Source organism: Staurois parvus, unplaced genomic scaffold, assembly GCF_062004578.1.
Source record: "Staurois parvus isolate SC_StPar_1 unplaced genomic scaffold, SC_StPar_1.0 ptg000314l, whole genome shotgun sequence".
NCBI lineage: Eukaryota > Metazoa > Chordata > Amphibia > Anura > Ranidae > Staurois > Staurois parvus.
The window spans coordinates 1,086,743-1,107,258 of NW_028318110.1; the positions used below are offsets into that span (position 1 = coordinate 1,086,743).

Sequence of the window (20,516 nt, forward strand, 5' to 3'; positions counted from 1 at the left end):
ATTAGTAAATGGATAGAAAAGTACTATTTATTTTTTTAAACTTTTTTTTATATTTCTTCAGTTACTTCCTGATTTCTATGCCTAGGCAAATGATGTCATACATCCCAGGAGTCTTCAGCCATCCAAAGCAGTGTGCCTAAGCTGACAGGGAGGAGAACAGTTATCAAAAAAAACAGTTCTCCCCCCCATTGGAGATCCTCGGAAATCACCGGGCACCTGTAAGCCGTGTATCGGGGCGGGCTCCCCAGGATACAGTGAAGTCACGAACGAGGAAAGCAACCCCAACACCAGCTTTTGCCACAACAGAATGTTACTTAGATGTGGCAAATAAACACAACCACAAATGCTGGAAACATACAATAAATTTACATACACCCAGCCCAAAGGCTGAGACCCTTGTGCTGCACAGCATGGCGCCTTCTGATGGATGAAGGTAGAAAGTGAAGTAATTTACCTACTGGCGGGCACAACTAAGCTGCCACACCTTACCTGTTATTACTCTAAAAGAGCAGGAATCAGTGTATGGGTGTACGGTATGGGCTAGCCTGCGGTGCAGCACAACAGCTTACAATCTTACACAAATCTTCAGTATTCCCTCTCCCATAACTGGTCCCGTAGCACGTGCCTGAGTATTCCTTCTGAGCAAAACGCCAGTCTGGCTTGAGTTTGTAGGATTTTATCAGCTCTCTAATGTGAAATGTCACTTTAAGTTGTGGAGTCCTTCCAATGATCAGTAACAACACTTGTGGCCTGACACAAACAGAGACCCTAACTAGCTAACTATAGGCCTGGACTCAGTCTCAAGGCGCCAACACTGAAATGAGGTGCGTGCACGATCTTACCGACCCGGGTCTACTTTGTATCCGCTGGTGACTCTGAACAGAACAAATGTCTCTCCAACAAGCATGCGGTCTCGCCGTATATGTTGCTTAGTTCCTCTGCTCTCATCAGCCTTCCTAGCAGCAATATCATCAGCATTCCTGGCAGCAATCTCATCAGCTTCCTGGCAGCAATCTCATCAGCTTCACTTAGCTGCAGCTCTGGTTACGGAGGGATGCTTTAACACCTGGATGTCATCAGATTCCCAGCTCACAGGGCCCCTTATTCACCATGCTCTGTGTGCAAAAAAACCCCACCTCTTCATAAATATACAAATATCTATGCAGTCTGAGGCTGTGTTAGAAAAACAGTGACTTCTTGTGGCTAAACCGCAGAATGTCAGTCAAAACATTAATTTACTTCCACACAAACAGTGTTCAAACAATGAGAGCTGTTTCCCCATCTCACACGCCGGCGAGTAATCACCGGCCAGGACCTGGTGATTGACAGCTGCCCCCTACCCGGAAATGCTAAATCAGATATATATATACGTGATTTTGTGCACGCGTGCCGCCCTGTAGCAGTATATCTGCTATAGGACAGGCGGGAAGCGGTTGAAACATATCTAAACCCAAAACAAAAATTTTATATTTTGCAACATACAAATCCATAGATGTAATAACTGCAGTTTTCTTTTTTGGCTTTTTTCTTATATTTTCACTTAGTGATCTGGCCAGTAACACACTTTCTGTTCAAGGGTGGTAACACTAACTCCTCCTCTATTGGAGAAGTCATGTATCTAGAGGCATTTTCAACCTGTGTGTTACATGGTCTATATATTTCACTTACAGTATGTCACAATCATTGGTGGTTTGTGGCACTTTATTCACTCCTGCAATCCCATTATCATTGAGGCCATTAGCATGCCTCCTTCCTGCAGTGCTTATAAACAGTCAGCCTATTCACAACAGAGTTAGGGAAGCTTCCTCCATTGGACTGAATGAATGAATGGACTGAATGTTTGGGAACATCATAGTGTTTACACGTGTGATAGCTGTAATTGATTCACAGCCATCACAAGGTACAGAGCCACTGTGATTGGTTATGTACATCATGGCCAATTACTGGTGCAATGGCTGTCAGAGTATGAGTCTGAGAAATAGAATTTGTGTTTACGTGCACTATGCTTTTCTACATAGGGGGTAGGGGTCTACAAGATAAACAGACCTTACATTTTGATTTAAGGGTTGCTTTAATATGGCTGAGATTGCACGTTTAAAGTCTTTGGTACTTGCACATTATGTTTCTAAATGCCTATTATTAGAACAAACAAAAACATTGTCATTCAGCTCCTGTGGAAATGTACAATTTTATTTCAGTGTTTGTGTTGTAAGCACTTTAGAAAATGTCTGTAACTGAAGAGGCAGAGAGCTCGTTGATTGCATGGTGGACTGTTAGATGGATCCCCCCCCCCCCCCCCCTCCACTCTTTTTTTTTCTTGTCTCTTATACTTGATGTTGCAGACAATAAAATCAGTACCTATAAGCCTGACAGGTTATCATGGAGATTTAAGGATACATTTTCTTATTTTGCTCAACAGCTCCTTAAAGCTAGCTATGCATTTTCAATCACATAAATATTCAAACAGCTGTTTGCATGCTCTGCATACAGTTCTTTCTTCCATCTGTTATCCTGACCAAAAAAAAAGTTTGTCGAATACTTTCAAGATTGACAGTCCAATCCTAAATGGACTGATAAAAATAAGCTCAGGAATAAATCCAGAGCATGTCAAGGACTGGAAGGGCCTGGTTTTTCATTTTCCTCCAGAATATACCAAATTTATAGTGTTTCTGACCTGGAATTTCTCATGCAAGTTTCTGCATGATTCATTGCTCTGTATATGATTTCAGAAAAAACTGAGAGACACAGCCATCAAAAGGCAGTCAAGTTGTTAATCTTCACACCACCTTTATCGAGATGTGGAAATACACAGCATGACATTACAGTACGACTGTAAGTGACTCGACTTCACAGACTAAAGCAGAACTCCAGGCACCCTCTGTCCATTTTACATTCACAACAATCAAGCATCTATTATAATAAAACTGTAATAAAACTGACAAATTCTAAACTATAAATGTTTTAAAGAAAGTAGCATTTGCTTTGAGGGACTATGCAAGCTGCTGTTGCTGACCTCCTTGTAAATATTAGTTGCCTTGGTGTCTTACTGACCCTCTGGCTTCAATACTTTCTGAGTCATTAACCTGGAATAACGAGTTTAAAATGAAATGAAAAGTTAATTTTCTCTTAAATAAGAGCTTTATTCCATACAAAACTATTTTTTAGTATCTATCAGTAGAGCTGTTTTATATCGACTTCTCCAGGGTGTCACCCATCCTCTGGAACTCCCTGCCCCAACCAATCAGATTATCACCTACTCTCCTCTCCTTTAGGCGCACCCTGAATACCCATCTCTTCAGGGAAGCCTACCCCACCCCCTGCTAACTTGCCAACCTCCTCCACTCTTCCTACCACTCCATCCCCCACAGCTATCTCCTCCTGTGCCACCATCCCCTCCCTCCTAGATTGTAAGCTCGAAAGAGCAGGGCCCTCAATCCCCTCATGTTTTGCATTGTATTGGTATTGTTCTGTCACATGTTCTGTCCCCCTTTGTAATGTACAGCGCTGAGCGAACTATTGGCACTTTATAAAAACTGTATAATAATAATAATATCTCTAAATCTAAGCTTTATAGTGTTACTAAACCCAGGACCCTGCATTCACTATATCTTGCCCTAGGGTCACATCTAGTTGCTTAACCACACCCCAACATTTTTTGAAGAGATTATTTATGTTTCGTTTTTTTTCATTTGTGTTACTGTGGAATGTTTTTGGCTGTTTAAAGTGTTACTAAACCCAGGTCCCAGCATTCACTCTATCTGGTCTCCCACAGTACACACAACATGGAAGTTCAATTATTTTACTAAATATAAACTGCTAAATGCCTTTTCTCATCAGCATTATATAGCAGTCTTGTGACTTCTATCAATGTCCAGCAGAGCACTGGTTACAACTTGTAGGAGGAGTTTTCATTCTCCTCTGATTGCCCTGTGAGGCTGCTTGATCCCTGCCTCTATGTCCGGTCAGCTCTGATTGGTCCTGTGCCAATCACATGCACCCCCCCAAAAAAAACTTTCTAGCAATACACACCAAACAGAGTATGTGTAGATGTGCCACTACTGCTCTGTACTATATCAGATGGATTGGGGACAGTAAAAGAAGAGGAGGATCAGAGAAGACAGGAATTAACCATCTTTTTACACAATGCAGAGGATTAACTCCGTAGGTTCAACAGTGAGTTTAACAAGCATGCTTTACTTATATATAAAGAAAATGCAGCGCTGTGTAATGTTACTATATTGCGGGCAGATATAAATAATAAATGAAACCAAAGCAAATGAATGAATAAATAAATCAATAAATGAATAAATCACAGTCCAGTAATGGTGCTCGCTGATTCCCAGTGCAAAAGTTAGAAATGCACACTAACCAGAAACGTATTAATAATACGCATTTGTATATGATATCATGGAGACTCCCCTCTCTTTTCTGGTCTGGTAATGGGCAGGAGCTGAAGATAGTAGAGATGAAGAGCCCTCGTGTGGTGAAATGGAGGTCCAGCAGGTCACAGAAATCCTTACAGAAGTGTGTGAAGTGGAAAATTCCTCCTCTCAAAGGCTGGTGCAGGGATCAATCTGGGTCTGCAGAAGCTGAAAAGGCTCATCGCAGAAGACACAGGAAAGAACCCATAGTGTAGTAGGTTGATGAGATCCTCAGCTCTACTTCTGAAGAAGTGCGTGCGCACAAAACGCGTCAGTTGGAGCCCAGGATGCCATTGACACTACGCCGCCGGAGCCACGTGGAGGCCCAGCGGCCATCTTTAATCTTAAAGGGTCAGTCATTTGATTAAACCTGGCACCATTGTGAGTTTTACGCCGGCAAGATGCATTTCTAAATACACAAAATATAATTGGATATTACCAGGTAATACCACCAATGATTGTTGATCCAGGAAATATTTGATTGCCTCCTGGGGGATCAGAAAGGATATTTTTTTCTCTGTGGGGGCTAATTAGGCCATGCTTCATTGTTTTTTTTTCTTCCTCTGGATCACTTGTGGGTACAGAATTGTGTGTACATGGAGGTTTTTATTATTATTTTTTTTCTATTGATTGAACTAGATGGGCTTGTGTCTTTTTTCAGCCTGGGGTGCCTACCATGAAGAACCTTGTGCAGTTACTTCATGTTTTGGTTTAACTCCCGTAAGTCTCCTAATTGTGCTTTTGCATTGTACCCCTGTTGTATGTGCTTCTTATAGAGACTACAAGCCACCACCCTGAGACACATTGCCTAAGCATAGTCCATTGTTATCACTATCAGTAAACTAGTCCAGAACATTGGGGTGCAGCCAGTGTTGGAGAGAGAAGAAGTGGCTGAAATAGGCTGTAGGAGCTCAGCAGCACTGAGATGGGAAAAAAGATTTTAAAAATCTGAAAAAAATGTTTTATGGGAAAACCCATTTAAAATGTCTATGATACATAGTGATTTAAAAAAACTAAAAAAAACTAAATGTCATTGATTTAATATTTTTCCTTTGCCTGATGTAGTGTTCCAGCTACCTGGAATTAGTACTTAATAGGCTGAAATATTTTGTATACATTGAGTGATGCCAGATTAGCTACCATTCTCTCCAAAACATTGATGCCATATTTTAAATAGAATTTCAGCCACTTGCTTTTGATTTTTTTTTTAATTGTGAGTTTTACAGCAATATTCTGTTGAATGATAGCTCTCTTCTTTCCAGTTGATAGCACGTTTCTAGTTAAGGTTATAGTGTACACGTTAGGACCCATAGCTGGATTGACTTGCATTGTGATTAAGGATCAGTAGTCTGAACCCAAAGAATTTGGATGCTGGGCTAAACTTTTCTACTCAGCCCCATGAATTTATAAATTTTTTTGTTTCAAAAAGCAAACACTGATAAATCCATTATTTTGCCTTTTTTTGCTTGATTTCTTCATTGAAAGCTGTTTTTGCTGGACACTTAGAGGACGTTTGTTTGTAAGAACCATGACTTTATTACCATTAAAGTATATATTGAGCCCAGTTTTTTTTTTTTTTGAATAGAGTAGGGAACAGTTATAATCCCTTTCACGTATTTATTGCTGTCTGTGTCCCTTCTGGGGAGAATGTCTATCTTTATATACAGTTGTCACTGGAGCAGGAGGTGAGGAAATATTTTTCCAATTGGGACACGTGTTCCCGGTGACAGCTGTCTGTTATGATAGGTCTATTCTCTGAATTGTTCTACTGACATTCAAAATGTACTGCTGGGCTGTTAGAAATAAGGCAGTATATGTGTATACAGCACGGTATAGACAAAATATGAGAATATTGAGAACAATAATAAAAATGTAAATGAATATTGGCAATAAACAATACATGCTGTGTACATTATTTGCTTCATAAATCATCCCACCATTTTAATCCTAAACCTATCTTTAGCAAATCATCCTATCCCCTGTACCATATTGTTTGGAGCTCAAAAAAAATTGTAAGTGCTGTCTTGTGTTTAGCATCTGCTAATCTGCATTTTAAACATATTTTGCGTCTCTCACTGTTTCTGTGCTACTGAATTAATCTATCTTTGTCTCATGACTAACTGTAATAAGGGCATTACTTAGCAAGTGTTAGTTGGGAATATAAACGTGACTCTGCTACTTACATTACCGCTTCTCAGAGCAACAGTTCACACACAAAGCGCACCCTCCAGAATTAATTTCATTTCAGACTTTAATTAAACACTTACATCTGTTACATTTGTTTTTGGTTTTGAATGTTTAATTCATGACATGTTAACTTGTTTTACAGAGTTCATCTGTAATGTCTCTATGTAAACAGTGCTGTATGTTTCTTTTGCTGAATGGTTTAATTGAAGGGCAGTAATTATTATCATTATGTAGACAATCAGCTGTGGGCATGCTCAGGCAGGCTTTCCAAAACATGGCTTTAAGCTTTTAGAGATGATGAAAAAATATAGATAATGGATAAATATATTTTAGTTTCCTAAGCAAATCTCTCTCTCTCTCTCTCTCTCTCTCTCTCTCTATCTATCTATCTATCTATCTATCTATCTATCTATCTATCTATCAATCTAGAAATCTATCTGTCTAGAAATCTGTCTATCTGCCTAGAAATCTATCTATCTGTCTAGAAATCTATCTGTCTAGAAATCTATCTGTCTAGAAATCTATCTGTCTATCTGTCTAGAAATCTATCTGTCTAGAAATATGTCTATCAGTCTATAAATCTATCTGTCTATTTGTCTATCTGTCTAGAAATCTATCTATTATTTATTTATTTCAGGTACTTATATAGCGTCGTCAATTTACACAGCGCTTTATCTATTACGAAGATCTTTAAAATGCAATTTATCTGTTAAAGTTTCTAACGTTGTACTGATTTTTTCTTTTGAAGATTGTAAGCAGGTTAACCTTAATGAATAAAAGAAAAAACAAATGAGCACAAACAAGATAAAATAGAAAAACCTACTCTTTGCAAGCTGGATACTAAGGCAAATTTCACAATACCTAAAAACAGATAAACAAAGTGCAGTGCAAAGGCATACAGAAGAGGCAAAAATGTCCACAGAAAATCCCCAAACAAATATTCCGTTGCAGGGTAACGAGACACAGTCCGTGTATAATATGCATAAATATCCAAGTGTGGATAGTGTACACTCCCTGTCACCAGACGAAATTATAGCCATTCACCTCCGGGGTATGACCTCTGAGTTAACGGAAAAGGCCAAAATTTGCATTTCCCCTCTGAGGCATATAAGCACTGAAGGCTCAAATCGGTCTTGGACGGTGTGTCTTTCCATCAATCAAACCACATATGGAAAGAGGCAAAAGCAGAAGGATAGTGCTTTCCGTATAATATACTTTTATTAAAAATATAAAAAACACACTTACAAAGAAGGCACTTTTGACAAAAAGTGCATAACAAAGCGCTCTAGATCACAGTGCATAGATGCAAGATATCCGCGGGTGACGTCACAGGTGTGGCTCCTCCCCCCTGTAAGTCCTACGTTCTAGGGCCGGACTTCATCAGCAAGAATGGACTAACTGAAGATGTGAAGTGTAACACTAAATATATAATAATAGAATTAAAGTGCATCAAAATAAATAAATAAATAAATGTCTGCGAGGTCAAAAAACAATAGTGCAAACAAAAATTGGTTAAAAATATATTGAAATGATGTCCATCCACCACCATAAAGTGCTCTTGCTTGTAGCAAAACAACTGCAACTAAAATTGCCATCACTGTCTCCCAGTGAATTGAAAACTCACCAGAAATGATGGCTGCCACTACCATAGTATAAACACCCATATATTTAAGCAGGAATGCATATATCTTGACATGATACTCTGTAAGTATGTGTCATTAGGTCTGGCTGGGCAGTGGTGAAATAAAGCTCGCCAGGAGCAAAATAAACTTCCAATATTGTAGTATTTATTAAATACCAAGTGGTTAAAGGTACATAAAACCAAAAAAACATATAGCAAAAGATTTCAGCTTACATGAACAGCCGCTGCCGACCCTGGATCGCGCAGCAGAGTGACGTCAGCACTGTAAACTTCTCACCAATACATTTTATCCAATAGGACATTATCAAGGGGTATTGCAGTGTTGACACCTCACATATTTATATAGTATTGCATGTTCCCCCTCTTACTGTAAATCAATCAGGGACAGGGACCAAAAGTGCAAAGTATCCATCTTAGAAAAAAACTAAAATCATGATAACGTCATCTTGAGATGGGTCATTGATGGATTCCCAACTGAAACTAAATGTACGGAACCTCCATCTTGGAAAAGATTGAAAACAGTAGTACCGCCATCTTAAAATGGGTCAATAGATGAATTACCCACATAGACAAATACTGAAAACAGGGAAACCTCTCACCAGGAGCAAAATAAACTTCCAATAGTGTAGTATTTTTTAAATACCAAGTGGTTAAAAGTACATAAAAACAAAGAACATATAGCAAAAGATGTCAGAATACTTGAACAGCCGCTGCGGACCCGGGATCGCGCAGCGGAGTGACATCAGCACTGTAAACTCCTCCCCAACGCATTTCATCCAATAGGACATTATCAAGGGGTATTGCAGTGTTGACGCCTCACATATTTATATAGTATTGCATGTCCACCCCCTTACTGTAAATCAATCAGCGACTGGGAGTGGAAGTGTGAAGTATCCATGTTAGAAAAAAACGGAAATCATGATAACGCCATCTTGAGATGGGTCATTGATGGATTCCCAACTGAAACCGGATGTACGGAACCTCCATCTTGAAAAAGCCAGGAATAGTGGTACCGCCATCTTAAAATGGGTCAGTAGATGAATTACCCACAAATACTGAAGACAGGGAAACTTAGAAAAGACAAAAACCGCCACCTTAACGGAGGCTAAATACAAAAAAGTATAACTTACAAAAAATAAAACTAAATATTTAATGATGTGATTCAGACAAACAAAAAATAATCAATAATAACAGGGACTCTAAATCACCAAAAAAATTAGTTAACAAAAATAGAATTAAAAAAATTAAAAATTAACAAATGAAGGAACGGACTAACCTTAATGGCCATCATAGTCACGATTGTACAAGTTAGCTGAGCAAAGGGTATTGTAGATACGTAGAATAGAGAACATTCAGTAGAAGTAACTATTCTTTCTATGTGCCAATAATTGTACCTCAACAAAGACTTTTTAGCAAAAGCTAGGGATGACTGAATGAATTAAATAAAAGAATGTAGGTAAGTCACATGCAGGGGGATATTTCAGGATTAAACAAGCGTGGGATAGGTATGTACTATTAGGGAAGAGAAGCCGAATTTGGATTCTTTGGGTGGTAATCTAAGAAATCTATCATGAACAAAGAAAAGAGAAGGCAATGTTTAATTTTTCATTATGATTTTCATTATGTATGACATGATTTCGCTTGCTACTGCCTGTAAAGGCAAATTTATTTGTCGTAGTTTGTAGGAGATGGGGAATCAGAAAAAAAAATATTTCATTAAATATTGGACCAGAATTAGGAAAAGGAAAGAAAAGGATATGTTTTGTATCTCATAGAAGGGATAAACCAGATTCTGTACCTTTGAGGTCAAGGCAAACACTTGAAAACCATGGGGCATTGGGAATAAATGTGCTTCTAGCATCATAGCTCCTGAAATTGAGATTCAAGGTATGAGCAGAGGAGTAGTCACCTGTGTAGCAATTTGTATTTTCAATAGGAACTTTCACAATATATACTATATAGCTCCTAGCTCTCTACGTGAACTGAGGAGTCTATATTTTTCCCGAAAGGTATGCTCTTTTCCACCTTCTAATTGGTGCAAGAATATCAACATGATTTCCAGAATGATCTTTTCATTTCCTCCATAACCATATACAATCTCCCATTTATCCCTAGTGCTCTTATCCTGTGTAATAATATGGTGCACAGTTATAACAAGTTTACAGAACATGCTCAAAATACCAATAGTACATTTGTTAATTACACTAAACCCCCCCCAAATAATCCCCAAAATTCCAGTTCAGGTATGATCTCTTCTCTAAAGGTATTGTCAAGATGAAAATTCTAGTATGAATTTTATATCATAACACCAATGCCAAGAATAGTATTACAGTGAAACTGTTGTTTGCAAAAATAAATGAATGATGCAATATGTCAGCAACAAAAATGTTGCCGTTAAATACCTAACAAAAAACCTGTACCAAAATGCCTGTAATAAAGCATGATTTGTACACGTGATTGAGGCTGTTGTGGGTCCTGCAGCTTTGTTACAGCCTCTCCCAATGCATTGTTTTACAGGTGTGTTACAGATTACAGTTTTTGTTTTTTTTTGGAATATTTCCTATTTTTGGCTGGTTGCAATTGCTTTTTCTTTCACAGCTTGTCTCTGTGCATACTGTATGCATGGCAGTTATAGCACGCTGTATGTGTTTTTATCCCAGGGCATATGTATTTCCTATTTTATGCATTTTTTCAGAGTAGGGGGATTTACTAAAACTGGAGCACTCAGAATTTGTTGCAGCTGTGCTTGGTAACCAATCAGCTTCTAATTTCAGCTTGTTCAATTAAGCATTGACAATAAAACCTGGAAGCGGATTGGTTACTATGCAAAGATGCACCAGATTTTGCACCATGCAGTTTTAGTAAATGACCCCACCCCTGTATCCCTGTCCATATTTTCACAGGGCATATTTCCTCATTTTTTGGTGGCTTCAGTTTATTTTTTCACAGCCTATTTCAGTCCATTGATAACCACACTTCAATGATGACCGTTTGCATGTATGGTTTCATGGGTTTTACAAGCTAATTGTTGCTGGCTGTAATTTTTGTTAAAGTCCTTTATTTAAAAAGAATAGTGTAAAATTCCTGAACAATGAGCATCGGCACAGAAGCCTACTTTTCCTTTGCAAAGACATGTTACAGAGCGATCTACAGGCTGGGGATTGTGGAAGACAGGGCTGAGCTCTGTCCTCCCATAACATATCACAATGTGACCAAACAAAGAACTATTATGATGTTCTATAAACTAGTTGTTATAGCTTATATGAGATTTTACCAAAAAACCACAATGTGCCACGCTTCACTTCAAAAGTGTGTATCCAATCACTAATATTTCTAATGAATATTCAAATATATAAATAAATAAAAATATATACAATTGTGCATCCAGTTATATATCAAAATAAATGAAAAAGTGAATGAACCGATGATTATTTTCAACAGTTTCCATATGATTGTTATAAGCAGTCAAAAGAAAAATCCATATATGAGTTTCTTCATACGTGCAATCTTTGCTTTAGCGTATAATAGCCGTGCTTCTTAAAAAATATTTAGTGCAAATAACTTGCATAAACGTGCTCCCCCACCGGTTGTACTCTCTCTCACCTCAAATATATGACCAAATCATTAAGTAAGGTCATATAACGCTTGTGTCCCTTTAAATGGGTCAAAGTATGGATGGGATGGTATCCTGCTGTTTGGGGTCCTTCTCCACTCAAACGATAAACTCCCCTTCCATGGTGGTTATTATATTGGAAAAAATCAAATCATAGTGTATTACCTTTTAAAAATCATTTTTTATTAATAAAAGTAATGCACTCACATTTACTGTATGTTAAAACCGCTTTGTGCACAAAATGTGTCCTCCAGAACTTTTTCCCAGGTGAAAATGCTAAAATTGCCAGCTGGTGTCAGTATGGTACCATCGAGCGTTGTGAGGTCAAAGCCCCTCCCCTACGTGTTACGCCACCGGTCACGTGGCTTCATCAGGGGGAATAATATTCAATCATATGGACACTGTTGTTTAAAATAATTGGTTAATTCACTTTTTCATTTATTTTACACAATTGTATATCTTTTTATTCATTTATATATTTGGATATGCATTAGAAATATTGGTGATTGGATACACACTTTTGAAGTGAAGCAGGGCAAATTGTGTTTTCTTTGTTTGTTTTGACACACTAGTATGAGTATGTGTTATGTGCAGGCGATTCACAATTAGCACTTGTTAAGATTTATTAGTCACATAGCAGCTCACAAGTTTTTATATGAGATTTTAGTCTTTGGGTTTACATCTACTTTGCTTGAGTTATTTAATTTGTATTGTTCGTGTTCTTATGTTCTCCTGTTCCCTGCCTGTGTGCACAGATCTGTACACAAAAAAATCCAAAAAAACAAAAGCAATGTGTAAATATTACACAGAGCATCCAGCGCTCCTCTGTACTATGTAACAATTAGTCCATGGATAAACACACTAAGAGTCTGTCGTATAGCAGCAATTACTGCAATAGTAGATGAATGGTAGAGGAGTAGATGAAGGGATAGATGGATGATAGATGAATGAACGGTGGATGGATGAATGATGAATGGATGGATGGAAAATTGTTTGCTTTGCAGCTCCTATGAGATCTGGGCAGGGTCACCTCATAAAGCAGGAAATAGCAAAAAGCAGGACGCTGAGGTTAATACCAAGCAAAAAACCTTTATTAACCACTTGCCCTCCAGAGGATTTATCCCCCTTGCTGACCAGGCCATTTTTTGCGACAATTACGCACTCATGCAACGCTGCACCCAAATGAAATTTACATTCTTTTTTTCCCGCAAATAGAGCTTTCTTTTGGTGGTATTTGATTGCCTGTGCTTTTTTTTATTTTTTGCAGTAAAAAAAAAACTTGCCAATTTTGAGAAAAAAACAATATTTTTTGACTTTTTGCTATTAAACATGTCCAGTAAAAAATCAAATTTCGTCATAAATTTAGGCCAAAATGTATTCTGCTTCATGTCTTTGCTAAAAAAAATCTGAATACATGTAACTTAATTGGTTTACATGAAAGTTATAGTGTCTACAAATGGAGGTACATATATTGGAATTTTTTTTTTATAGCAGTAATGGCAGCGATCAGCAACTTATAGAGGGACTGCGGGACTTCGGCCAGCATTCTGACACTGACTAACTGTCACTGACATCCCCAGTGACAACAATACAGTGATCGTTGCTAATAAAAAGCACTGACACTGTACTAATGACACTGGGCAGGAAGGGGTTAACATCTGGGGCGATCAAAGGGTTAACTATGTGCTGTTTCACTGTGTGCTGTGTGTGTGCGTTACACTGTAAGCACACTGCTTTGTATGGTTCTGCTATGCAGAGCCATACAAAGCAGTGTGCAGGAGTTGACAGGGGAGAGGTCTGTATTGTTTACATACAGGTCTCTCCCCTGTCCATGATACTCGACGCGTGAAATGCAAAATCACGTATATATACCTGGAAATGCAAAATGACGTCTATATATGTGCCGCCCTGTAGCAGTATTTCTTCTATAGAGTGGAGAGGTAGAGGTTAAAAGCAGCACACATGTCAGAAATCACCAATCCATCAATGGCTAATGACACAGCAAGTTGAAACACCAGATCCGATTAGCTGAAGGCACACAGTGGCTATAACTGCTTCATGCCCTGTACAGGGGTGGACTGACCATTTGGAAACTCGGGCACTGCCCGAGGGCCCGGGGTCAGTAGGGGGCCCCTTGAGATGCCCCTGGTACCTTTGTCATAGCCTTTTTTGAGTTTGGGCAAGGACACAGGGGCCCCATGAGTTGTCAGTCCACCCCTGGCCCTGTACCATCCTGAGTGTTTTGTTACAATGTCATTTCAATGTCTGTACTTTTGCGTTTGATGTTAAAAACATTTTTTTGGGGAAAAACAATTTGTAAATGTAGAGCTACCCCCGCAGGGTTGCCCTAACCTTGCAAGCCTCCCAACACCTCTGACACTGTGGGGTTTATTTACTAAAGCTGGAGAGTCCAAAATCAGACTCTCTTCTGCATAGAAACCAATCAGCTTCCAGGTTTCATTGCCAAAGCTTCATTGAACAAGCTGAGGTTAGAAGCTGATTGGTTTCTATGCAGAAGGGAGTCTGATTTTGGACTCTCCAGCTTTAGTAAATAAACCCCTGTGTGTTCAGACATATTTCAACAGTATAGAATAATAATGCAAGATACACATTTCTTTAGTAACACCTCTATATTAAACTTTGCCAAAGGGTAGGCCACAGAAATAATGGATTTAGGGAATAAAACTCCAGTTAACACATAAAAGCAGAACACTTGAAAATAGAAATAATCAATTACCAACATTTAACAGAATATACAGCCATGAGTCGTAAGGTTCAACCATTTAATTGCAACATCAGCAGCAAGAGGGGGAAGAAAATGCAGAGAGTGCAGAGAATTATGAAACATATACTCTATTATGAATAGATATAAGTACCCCAATTTGAATAGCAATAGCCTTAAAAGAGAATAGGTCCCTTTAACTAGAGATTACAACTTGAGAGTACTTTGATGTTTAACGCTTTTGATATGGTGGTACACGTCTTCTGCTAGCAGTAATGGGGGCCCATAAACATTAGTGAATACTGGTAATTCAATACAAACTAAACAGATAGATTGTGGTACTGCTCAAAGCAAAGATCTCCTGGCACTGAGGTGTAAAGGTGTCTGCATGCAGTGTCTCTAGAGTGATGACAGAAAGAGGTTGGGCATCTGGGGAGTTCTTGCTCAGGCTCTTCCCTGGAAAGTTGCAATGATGCATGGAGTTACCATTTGACTGCTTGTCAGTGCAGTGAGTGGAGATGTCTGTGTGAAGACCGGACAATGACAGTCCCGATACAGAGACGCTGGTGCAATCTCAGGGTGGCGACTGGTATCACCGCTGTGCTGAACTGATTTGCAGTGTCCCACAGTAGAAGGCCATCAATCTTTCTCTGGAGGAGAATGGCAGTCTCCTTGTGTTCAGCTCTGGATCCCATGCCAAGAGAGAGAGTCAGTCCTTTGCTGTAGTATAGATCTGCTTTCCCAGCAACTTCCTCGTCGCCAGCTATCTGGAAGTTCTAGCGCAATCAGCACTCAGGAATACATTCTACATACATATTGGCTATAGGACTACAGGTCCCAAGACCTTCTGCTGTCAAAGAAACTGAATGTATTCTGCTAACAGGAAGTGATGTAGCAGTTCCAGTACTGAGCACTAGGGAGAAGAGGGTTAACCATAGTCTCATCTGTAAATATTCTGGAATGGCATAATGATATAGCTGGCATCTGGCTACATCAATAAATAATGCATAAAGCAGGTGCAGCCATATATAATTAGATTTTCAAAGCGATTCCTCCTTTAAGACTATTAAAAATAATATTTGCAATGTATTCTTTCAATGTATTGAAAGGCAAGAAAAATATAAATGACAGCTTCTGGGAACTTAGCATCTTTCTTCAAAATATCATGTTTGGTGACATGCATATGTCATGCGTACTCACTATAAAGTTGCTAAAGTGCTCCACCGCAGTGAACCATCACCTTCCAATGCTGCCGCTTACCTCAAGGTTTGACCCACACAAAGGTAACGTCAAACATACTTTCTCAACACTCTGAGTGTAATAACTGGCAATATTCCTCCAATTCACTTGTATTAGGTATGTATCACTGTAGCCTCCCAAGCAGTCTGATTATGTCAGTAATTCTGTGCTCAAAGCGGTACATTTTTTTGTATGGAAATATGTATTTTTTTTATTGTAGGCCTGTAAGTTTTAGGAATAACTCACTGAAATCTGTCCGAACAAGAGTCTAGTAAACATCCCGGGTATGTTAAAATTTGAAACACAAATTCATAAATTATAATTTAATAAATAATTATAAAAAAATAATAATATAATAATAATAAATTTACATCAATAATATAATCAAACCAAAAACACTGAAATTTGAAATAGAGCGCACATCACTGAGCAAAGTCGCAAAATCGCTTTTAGTGTCTGATGACGAATTTCCCCACGAATCATTATCACTCAATTCTGCAAGTGTTTCTAATTTACTATCGCTGTTCTCTAGCTGGTCTAAAACCGCTTTTAACCTAAAGGGATGCTTTTTGGACGCCGTGGACATTTCTCAGTTTCCAGGCAGAAAAAACAGTAAAAATGTAGGCAGGGCACAGGACAAAGCACTAGGGACAAAATGTATGTGAAATGGTTTGATACAGTAATGTTATACTATGTGATTTTAGTGTATTTAGTGAATGTCACTTTTTCACATTTTTAAATTTCCCGCCGTTCCGTCCCCATATGTCCCGACGTCGCAGGGAACGGAACCCAGAAGACAGATGCCGGCATCCACCGGAGGACATTGCAGCAGACACTGCAGGAGGGACATCGCTGGAGCGCAGGACAAGGTAAGTAAAGAAGAGATCCCGGAGCAGCTCCGCATGGTATTCCCGAGTGTAGCTCGGGGTTACCGCTTGTGGTGCTGAAACTTTACCCCGAGCTACACTCGGGAATACCTCCAGGGAGGTTAAAACAGCAAGACTCCAGCCAAATCAATGTGAAAAATAAAACATAAAAGGTCTCATGGTATAGTATCAGAATAACTTGATATTGTGTTTTAAAGGAAGATTAAAAACACTCACAAGTATGGTGCACTTGTAACATCCAGTGCACCAGATTGATCGTTTGTTTACATTTCCATTCCATTCTAATAGTATATTACCCCCTTAAGGATGCATATCTCTGGAGTAGTGTCTAAATTGGCCAAACTCACGTAATGACATCTAGTGGCCCCCTCTGACGCTTTTCATCACATGATCAGTGACTTCATCATAGGAACAGACAAAGTTGTTCCACAATGAAACCAAAACGTCCACAACAATTACAGCTGAAGCAATAGGATTTGTCTATATTGTCAGAGAATGAATCATCCCAAAGTGATCACTAGTGGTGTACTGGATCAACATCAGTCACATAAACTAAAGTATCCTGAATGGCATAAATCATTGTAATCATTAACCTCAGTAGTCAACTTAGTGTGTCAGTAAATCATTGTAATCATTAACCTAAGTAGTCAACTTAGTGTGTCATGCCTTGCACCAAAAACAATACTAACGTAATATAATTAAATAAACAAACTATACCAGTCATTTGTTTCAAGCAAAATGGCTGCCCCTATGCGTCAGATTCATTTGAGTTTTTCCCGTGCTTCCCATCTCCCATGGAATTTTTTGGGTTTGTAATCCCTGTATGCCAGTAATTTCTCAGAGCCATAAATCATGCCCATATGGTTCTTGACCTCCAAAATCACTTGACCCCCAACCCCTGCTAACCCCTCCATCTAAGATAGATTTTTGGGGCTAACTCCCAATAATTGACACATTTAGAGTAAGAGTAATAATTTTTAATGGCATTAACCCATTATTTATCTGTGAATGAACGATTAAGGTATTTTCCCTATCTTAGCATTGAGGGAATTTTGTACTTTAGCAAACTGTAAAAAAGTGAAATTCCTCTCACCTTAGTGAAGCTGGAACTCCAACATGATCCGACAGATGAAGATAACTCCAATGTAGTGGGTAGAATTGTGATTTAAAAAGGAGGCAAACTTTGTCGATGTCAAAAATTCCCCTTTAAGAATGGAATATTTAGTCATCAAATCTGTAAAGGAAAGTAATTTTCCTCAATTGTGGGATTTTAAAGTGAACATTACTAAGTGAGACTGAGCATCATACAGTATATCACTTCATCTAAAGCAAAACAAATGTCTTGTAAATGCCAAAGTCAACAGAATTGAATGCATGCAGTTAAGAAAATTAGATCTGTCTCTAGTCTGAGTATTTGTTCTGGGTCATTGACTCTCTAAGAAGCAGTTGCTGTATGTTTTTTTATTAAGGGTGTTCCGCAACAGAAAGTGACTGGAAATCTTCCCAAAAGGAAAAGAATCCTCTTTGAACCATTTCAAGTCCGCACACTTTCACCCCCTTCGATACCAATTTTTAGATTGCAGCACAGTCACACTTTGAGTGACAATTACTCAGTCATGCAACACTGCATCCATATGAAATGTTTATTTTTTGGAGACAGATAGAGATTTCTTTTGGTGTTTTTTTGCATAATTTGTGTTATAAGATTTTTAAAATAAATTATCTTTCTTCATAAATTTAAGCCAAAATGTATTCTGCTACATTTTTGGGGTAAAAATAACCCAAAACAATGTATATTATTTAGTCTGTTTGAAAGTTATAGAGTCTAAAAACTATGGGATATATTTTTGAAAACTGATCAGTTGAGAACATAAAATGCCATTTGCTGGTATGATGTATATCAGTTATGGAGTATGGCAGTAATCAGTACATTGGCATGAGGTATGGCGGTGATCAGGACATTGACATGAGGTATGGCGGTGATCAGGACGCTGGTATGGCGGTGATCAGGACTCTGGTATGGCATATGGGGTGATCCAAATGCTGGTATGTGGTATGGCTGTGATCAGGGTGCTGGTATGGCCTATGGCGGTGATCAGAGCACAGGTATGGTGGTATTGGGACACTAGTATGGCATATGGGGTGATCAGGATGCTGGTATGGGGTATGGCGGTGAACAAGGTGCTAGTATGGGATGTGGCGGTGATCAGGGAGCTTGTATGGTGTATGGCAGTGGTCAGGGCACTGATTTGGTGTTTGGCAGTGATTAGGGCACTGGTATGGTAGTAATCAGGGCACTGGTATGGTGTGTGGTGGTAATCAGAGTGCTGGTATGACACTCACAGGCTGCAGCATCGGTTCTCTCTGCTCTCAGAGTAAAAGCAGAGAGATCCGATCTTTACTTTCACTTTCATTGATTACTATGTGCTTGCTCTGATTGGACACAGCAATCACATGGTAAAACACCATGTGCTCACCCGGACACAGCCACAATGTGATCTGCTGTGTCCGGGTAACATTTGTATCACCGGGCTCCAGGGAGCTCACTCATCTCAGTGTCCTGTCTATAGGCTATGGGCAGACAGCAAGCAGTTAAAGCTGAACTTCAGAAAAGCAGCTAAATATACAGATGAAATATATATATATATTGAAACTGTCTTACCTTTCAAAGGATTTGTATTTTTGTCCAGCAAGTTTGGAGATTTATAGAGCTTTGCTACACAGCACAGCCCTGCACATGTGAGAGGACCTAAAATTTCTCTGATGCAGTTTCATATCTACTCACAGGTCTTCTCCCCACCCCCTCCCTGTAACAGGACAGTGAAATGAGAAGCAGTACATTGTTGAGCTAATCTCCTTTTCAGTCTCTTGACTCTCTACACCCGATTGTCTCTTTGTGCTGCTGCTTCTTCCTCCCCTCTCTGAGTTCTGCTGTACAGTAGATTGCAAAAATATACCAAATCAATTTCAGGTACTACTTTGATTTTAAAATACATTTAATTGTGTATTAATAATTACAGCATTCATTTGTGTATTTTATATCTGCCTGGAGTTCAGCTTTAAAGAGTTGTCATTGGCATCCCTTTTTGAAGGTTACACATCTATTGCTGTTCTGATGACAGCTTTAAAATGGTGTATTAACCATCATTTTCTGTCTGAGGTTCTAACCATTCCCCACTCTACCTTTTTTTTTACTTGTTATTCTTTTTCCGGCCTGTTAATTACATCAGTTCATCTGTTGTATAGTAAAGTGTATTGTACAGAATGTAAAAAGGTGTTTGATAGACTGCCTTTCTGATAAAGCATTGCTTTGTTGGCGAGGTGCCTACAGAAAGTTTACTTATTCTATTTTTGAATGCATTGAGAATACTCATTAAAGTTGTCTTCAATGGCCATGATAGAAGTGTGCAGTTTACTCTGTTCACAGCTGTCCTAATACATGCAAATATAATGCAATTCAATATAATAAAAATGTGCTTAATGTTTTTCAGATTTCCCAGACATAAGAACTTCATTGTACACATGAACATTCAAGAAGATGGCACTTTGAAAACCCTCTTCAACAAGGATGACTTTAAATAGCACATACCTAGATGAATGAAAACTGATTTCTGCCTATCTTTGTTAGATGAGGAAGGCTGTCTGCATGTGCAGAAGCACATAGAGGTTAGTAAACCTTAGTCTTTCTTTGCTCTTTGTTCCTTTATTGAGAAATAACATTTACAAGAAATCATAGAACCTATTAATTACAATTAAATTATTAGTGTATTCTATACTTTTAGGGGTTTTTTTTCCAAATACATTT

At 38.7% G+C, this 20,516-nt stretch overlaps 1 protein-coding gene across 2 annotated transcripts in view; it reads left to right on the top strand.

Moving 5' to 3' along the window:
• The window catches only part of HS3ST5 (heparan sulfate-glucosamine 3-sulfotransferase 5), a 392,973-nt gene that overhangs the window by 167,215 nt on the left and 205,242 nt on the right, over positions 1-20,516 (top strand). For both annotated transcript variants that reach the window (XM_089683536.1, XM_089683535.1), the window contains exon 2: positions 20,203-20,377. The gene's annotated coding sequence lies outside the window, so the exon portion shown is untranslated. The remainder of the gene's footprint in view (positions 1-20,202; positions 20,378-20,516) is intronic.